Source organism: Lolium perenne, chromosome 4 (genome assembly GCF_019359855.2).
Source record: "Lolium perenne isolate Kyuss_39 chromosome 4, Kyuss_2.0, whole genome shotgun sequence".
Lineage (NCBI taxonomy): Eukaryota > Viridiplantae > Streptophyta > Magnoliopsida > Poales > Poaceae > Lolium > Lolium perenne.
The window spans coordinates 402,824,595-402,832,026 of record NC_067247.2 but is presented as its reverse complement, the minus strand read 5'-3'; the positions used below and the strand labels follow the sequence as shown (position 1 = coordinate 402,832,026).

Below are 7,432 nucleotides of genomic sequence, written 5' to 3'. Positions count from 1 at the left end.
CATGAGCTGCCTTACATGATTGAGATTCATCTGATGTAATCGGTGTTGTGTTTGTTGGGATCCGATGGATTGTTACGTTATGATTGTCTATCTATAAAGTTTGTGAAGTTATTGTTGCTGCAATCTTGTTATGCTTAATGCTTGTCACTAGGGCCCGAGTGGCATGATCTTAGATTTAAGCTCTATACTTATTGCTTAGATTGTATCTACAAGTTGTATGCACATGTCTATGTCCGGAACCAAAGGCCCCAAAGTGACAGAAATTGGGACAACTGGAGGGGAAGGCTTAGATATGAGGATCACATGTTTTCACGGAGTGTTAATGCTTTGCTCCGGTGCTCTATTAAAAGGATTGCCTTAATTTCCAGTAGATTCCCTTGAGGCCATTTGCCACATTTGGTAGGACAAAAAATGTTGTACAAGTTTCTCATTGCGAGCACGTATGACTATATTTGGGAAACATGCCTACATGATTAATGATCTTGATGTTCTGTCTTAATGCTATTTCAATCCTATCAATTGCCCAACTGTAATTTGTTCACCCAACACTTGTTATTGGAGAGTTACCACTAGTGTAGATAGCTGGGAACCCCGGTCCATCTTTCATCATCATATACTCGTTCTACATGACATTGGAAGTAGTATCAACTATTTTCTGGTGCCATTGCTCTCATATTACTGATACTGCTGCTGTGTTACTGTTACTATTGCTCTCATATTACTGCTGCTTTCACATCACCCCTGTTACTAGTGCTTTTCCAGGTGCAGCTGAATTGACAACTCAGTTGTTAAGGCTTATAAGTATTCTTTACCTCCCCTTGTGTCAAATCAATAAATTTGGGTTTTACCTCCCTCGAACACTGTTGCGATCCCTTATACTTGTGGGTTATCAGTTCCCGCGGTAGGAAATTTTTTGTTTTCTATGCAACGAATCCCTACAACAGGACATCTGACTTTGTACATATTATTCGTGATCTAAAGTCACTCATGTGTTTTTGCTCATTGAGTGTCAGATACACTCAAGTGTTGTTAAACCTTCACATGACAAGAACATTTTTCTTAATATTTCTATATTGAACTACTTCAATATCCATTCTATGTACTTTGACTTAAACTTATTATGTGTTTTAATCTATCTTCATAGATCTTGACACTAAATATATTTCAGTCCATATCCTTTCATTGAAGTTAATTCTCAATGAAACCTTTTTAATCAATTATATAATTACATTATTTATAATCAACGATATGTCATCTACATAAAGTATTATAAATATGTCTTAGCACTCCCACTTAATTTCTTGCAAATGCAAGCATCTTCATCGTTTCTGATGAAATCAAAAAACTCTTTGACTATTTCATCCGATGAAGATTCCAACTCCGTGATACTCACTTCATCCAATTGAAGTTCGTATACCTATCTAGTATTCCGTGCTACTATCATTTATGATAATCCATGATATTTTGATAAATCTTATGATAATGCTTTGTTTGTGCCTGATGTCGAAATGCATGGTACTAAAGAGTTTTGCTTGGCAAATGTTTATGATAAATCTCTAGATGATGGTCCTATGTTACTTGATAATATTAATTGTACTACTAATGAAAATGGGATTGTAGAGGTCTTGACATTATCTATGAGTCCCATATCTCTTGAGATTGATCAACCATCTTGTTATATTATTGATAAAAGTGTGTTTGAAAGTTTTAATCGCACTATTTTTGAGCTTGATAAAAATTATGTGTTTATGGATCATGAAAAACATGCTTTATGTGATAGTTATATTGTTGAGTTTGTTCATGAAGCTACTGAAAATTATTATGAGAGAGGAAAATATGGTTGTAGAAATTTGCATGGTACTAAAACACCTCTCTATATGCTGAAATTTTTGAAATTACTCTTGTTTTATCTTCTTATGCTTGTCACTTTGTTCTTCATGAATTTATTTGTGTACAATATTCCTATGCATAGGAAGTGGGTTAGATTTAAATGTGTTTTGAACTTGCTTTTTGATGCTCTCCTTTGCTTCAATTTCTATTTTTCATGTGAGCATCATTAAAATTTGCTGAGACCATCTTAATGGCTATAAAGAAAGAACTTCTTGGGAGATAACCCATGTATTTATTTTGCTACTGTTTTGTTGTGTCTTGGAAGTTGTTACTACTGTATCAACCTCTCCTTATCTTTATTTTATTGCAATGTTGTGCCAAGTGACGCCTCTAATCGAAGGTTGATGCTAGATTTGGATTTCTGCGTAGAAACAGATTTCTATCTGTCAAGAATCTGGGCTGTTTTCTCTGTAGGTAACTCAGAAAAATATGCCAATTTACGTGCTTGTTCCTCAGATATGTACGCAACTTTCATTAGTTTTGAGTTTTCTGATTTGAGCAACAGAAGTACCTGTTTAAAATTCGTCTTTACTGGCTGTTCTGTTTTGGCAGATTCTGTCTCTGTTTTTTGCATTGTCTCTTGTGAACTTTAAGCGAGGCTTTCTAGACGTGGAGAGCTGTAGCTAATGTTTTATTAAGTTCTTGCAATGTGTCACTACAGGGCCAAGGTGGATTCAAGTTTTTTTTTGAGTACTAACCCCTCTAATGAAGTTTATGAGAAGTTTGGTGTGAAGGAAGTTTTCAAGGGTCAAGAGAGGAGGATGATATATGATCAAGAAGAGTGAAAAGTCAAAGCTTGGGGATGCCCCCGTGGTTCATCCCTGCATATTTCAAGAAGACTCAAGCGTCTAAGCTTGGGGATGCCTTGGGCATCCCCTTCTTCATCAACTTATCAGGTTTCTTCTATTGAAACTATATTTTTATTCGGTCACATCATATGTGCTTTACTTGGAGCGTCTGTTTGTTTTATTTTTGTTTTTGTTTGAATAAATTCGGATCCTAGCAATCCTTGTGTGGTGTAGCGACCTCACCTTTCAAGGTGCCGATCTCTGTGCGTATCTGTGCTAGTCCCTGGATCAATCGCTAGCACACACAGTACAAGATGTAATACCAAGAAACAAGGGTCTTTATTACATCGTATGATCCAGAATTTACATAAAGAATTACAAATTGCATAGCACAAGGCTAGCATATCATCAGAGTTTCACAACGAATAAACATAGACAGCATGGAGTCCCTCGTCTTCATGTGCCACAGGCGAGCATGTTGAGGATAGACTCGTAACCCTAATCATCGTAACTCACTCGTCTTTCAAAACATCTGCAATATGAAAAGTTACAGCCACGAATGGTCAATACTTTGAATGTATTGGCAAGATGACACTATAGTGGACTCAATGGCAACCTAACACTTAAGTGTACATTTGGCTGGTAGAGCTCATGCATATTTGCATAAAGCCAGTTTTCTCCTATCATTTGACAAAACCCTTTTCTTTCATACTAATTAAGCGGTACCATTGATAGAAATCAATGAACCTGGAATACCACTGATGGAAACCAGTGAATTCCTCCTACCCTTGTTCACCCATCAAATTTTTATTTTAAGAAGTTGGGATGAGGAGACTTTCGAACAAGATCCTTGTCAGTTCGCTCAAAATGTCCGTAACCGGGGACACGGCTAAGTACTTAGATTTAACACTTTGCAGAGGTTGTACAAATTTACCCACATGACCTAGTCTGTTCTTCTTCCATGATGCACATTTTGCTCAAATGGACAGATGTCGACTAGGACGAGACTTTTCCGAAGTGATCACCCAGACCATCCTCTACGGACCCGCTCCAACCTACATTCCCCTACATCATCATGTCGCGTAGGGTCCAGGTTCACACAACATACTCCGTCAAGCCAGAGCCCATATAGCATGTGGTTGTACGGTAAGCTAATGAGCAAGGTTGTCTATTATCTCTTTGTTCCTGGGTGGCCGTCCACAAGTGCGATGCACACGGCGGTTCATAGACATGACCCCGTTGCAACCACTCAACATAAACCAAGCAATACCAATTCCACCCAGGTAGTTCATTAAACTTAGTTGTTTTTCCATAACTCGCTAACAAAATCTTTTTTTATAGCATAGCTGAGCTACAACTAAATTTAATGGCGACAAAGTAAGTCAAGTAGGGGTAGCTAGACTACTCGGATTACAAAAGCAAAGCATATCCCTAGACTTACTACAAAAATCACTACGGTGCATGAATAAAATCTAGGACATTTGTGAGGGTGTGTCACTTGCCTTGGTGAGATGAGGAGTTGGTACACTCTTCGCAGAAACACTCGTTGCAATCAGCACAACCACAATCTACAAACAAGATTTTCACTCCATAAACATATAGCAACATATAGACAAGCACAAATAAAATATGGATGCAATATGTGGCTTAAACTTGAACAACACACTAAATATGTTCTCTGGTTTTCAACTATATGCATGATGCCATGGCAAAATTTTAGCGTTGAAATAATAATTGAAAACATTTTCTAACACTAGAAATTGATTTAACTCTAAAGGAACACTACAAAGGAATTATATTTGACCGCGTTTTTCTTGGTCTAATGCTACTGTACAGAGGGTGCAAATATCTGCTAATAGAAAAAGGAATTACTTCCAAAATAATTGTAGAACTATTTATATAGCCAAAATACGCTATTTGAGTTTCTGCAAAAACTGTGTAAATATATGATGCAAAAGTGCAATATTATGGCTCCACTGTATTCTTCACATTTTTCTGAGTTCAGGGATATCTTATTTGCTAAATTTCGATAAACGGAACTAAAGATATGATTTTTCGAAGTTTCTATGTTTCTCTGTCTAAAATATCCGAAAATATAAACAGCTATGACAAGTGGCATGTTCCTATTCGAGGATACCCCTTCGTTTAAGTGATCTACTTATAGCCTTAGGATATTACCGTGTGGTTCATGTAAATGAAGAAGGAAAAACAAAAAAAACAAAAGGAGCAGCTTCTCACCTACAGGAGATGGGGATCGCTGGAATATAACCGCGCCTCTTCGACGATGATTCCCCGGCGATGTTGAAGCAGGCAACGGCGCTTGATTTGACAAATATAAATCGGCGAATACGGGAACATGGAGATCGACGGATTCGTCCGGAATCGCTAGCCGGAAACTGCCCCGCGGACGTGCTCACAGACGAAGATGGCGTCGTCGCTGTGGTGCACCAAAATTCCCGAAACAAAGTCTGAGACGTGCGCAAGGAAGAAATAGGAAGTTTGGAAGAAACTAGAGATCAAACCGTGGACTGAGCTCACTGAATTCGACGATATACTGCGGAAGTACCGCGGACTTGCGAGGCTAAATTCGAGCAGCCTGGAGGCTCTCGATCTGTGTGGTTTGAGGGGAAATAAAGAGGAGGGTGTGGAGCTTAAATAGGAACAAACGGATCGTTAAATAGTGGCTTAAAACACCCGGAATCAATTGACGAGTAAACACACAGAAACTGAAAACGTAGGCAGTCATAGTTGTGTCCGTTCGTGGCTGAAGATTGATGACGATGATGTGGCAGTAGGGCCCATATGACAGCAAGGAAGGAAAAGAAAAAGAGTGGAGGAGCACCGATGCCTTGAGCTGGCCTTGGCCGCTCGGCAGTCGCGCGCCCTGGCTGGGTCGGCTCGTTTTGAGCTGTCCTGGCCAGTGCTCCGTTCCTTTTTTTTAACTGTTTTAATATTTGAATTAAATTGAAAATTGAATTTGATCAAAAGTGAGTCAAATCAAATCAGAAAATATAAATAAAATATCAGAGGATTTCTTATTCAATGAAGAATATTTTGAAATCACTTTTAGTTTGAAAATATTTTGATAAATTCGAATTGGGCACATATGCCTATATGGCTTTATTTGCCTTTCTTCGGATTTAAGGTTTCTTTATAAATTTGACTTTCGCTCAAATTTTTCCTAAGGAATGCAAAGATGCCATGATGCTTATGAATGCAATGCATGTTTTTGAAAACTCCATTTTTGGAAAATAGTTTTAAGTAACACCAATTTTTTTATTTCATTGTAAATTTTAAATCAAGACAACCAACCAAGTTTAAATTTTATTTTTATTTCACATTCCAAAATTTGGAAATTTTTGGGATGTGACATGTGGGAGAGAGACACGCTCCGCTTTTTCATATGAACACTGGTGTTCTTAGCTTTATTTTAATGTTCATGGCGGAGTTAAAAACCGCTGCACTTATTGATATTTGGTTGGAAACAGAAAGTGCATCATAATGTCTTGAATAATTTGATACTTGGCAATTGTTTTGAGCTCTCAAGTAGATCATGATTAAGCTCTTGCATCATGTAGTTTAAACCTATTAGTGGAGAAATACCGTAGAGCTTGTTGAAATTGGTTTGCATGATTGGTCTCTCTAAGGTCTAGATATTTTCTGGTAAAAGTGTTTGAGCAACAAGGAAGACAGTGTAGAGTTTTATAATGCTTGCAATATGTTCTTATGTAAGTTTTGCTGTACCGGTTCATACTTGTGTTTGCTTCAAACAACCTTGCTAGCCAAAGCCCTGTACTGAGAGGGAATACTTCTCGTGCATCCAAAACCTTGAGCCAAAACCTATGCCATTTGTGTCCACCATATCTACCTACTATGTGGTATTTCCTGCCATTTCAAGCAAATACTTCATGTGCTACCTTTAAACAATTCAAAAGCTATTATCTCTTATTTGTGTCAATGTTTTATAGCTCATGAGGAAGTATGTGGTGTTTATCTTTCGATCTTGTCATTTACTTCGGACAGACTTTCACCAATGGACTAGTGGCTTCATCCGCTTATCCAATAATTTTGCAAAAAGAGCTGGCGCGGGGTTCCCAGCCCCCAATTAATCAACCTTCATTAATAATTCTCTTCACATGTTTTGCTCTGATTCATCAGTAAGCAACTTAATTTTGCAAATAGACACTCCTTCATGGTATGTGAATGTTGGAAGGCACCCAAGGATTCGGTTAGCCATGGCTTGTGAAAGCAAAAGGTTGGGAGGAGTGTCATCCATAAATAATGAAACTAAAATACATGTGTTAACAAAAGAGAAGAGGGATGATCTACCTTGCTGGTAGAGATAACGTCCTTCATGGGAGCCGCTCTTGAAAGTCTGGTTGATGAGGTAGTTAGAGTGCCCACTATCATTCGTTGACAACAACAAACACCTCTCAAAACTTTACTTTTATGCTCTCTATATGATTTCAAAACTTAAAAATCTCTAGCACATGATTTAATCCCTGCTTCCCTCTGCGAAGGGCCATTCTTTTACTTTATGTTGAGTCAGTTTACCTACTTCCTTCCATCTTAGAAGCAAACACTTGTGTTAACTGTGCATTGATTCTTACATACTTGCATATTTGCATTCATCATATTACTTTGTGTTGACCATTATCCATGAGATATACATGTTGAAAGTTGAAAGCAATTGCTGAAACTTAAATCTTCCTCTGTGTTGCTTCAATGCCTTTACTTTGAATTTATTGCTTTAT

At 37.8% G+C, this 7,432-nt stretch overlaps 1 long non-coding RNA gene across 1 annotated transcript; it reads right to left on the bottom strand.

Annotated features, from left to right (window-relative positions):
* Positions 1–2,998: 2,998 nt before the first annotated feature.
* LOC127297408 (uncharacterized) lies at positions 2,999–5,515 on the bottom strand. The gene is made up of 4 exons (XR_007849144.2): positions 5,201–5,515; positions 4,917–5,115; positions 4,181–4,246; positions 2,999–3,210 (listed from the first exon to the last, which is right to left on the bottom strand). It is a non-coding gene; the product is annotated as an uncharacterized lncRNA (long non-coding RNA).
* Positions 5,516–7,432: the final 1,917 nt, after the last annotated feature.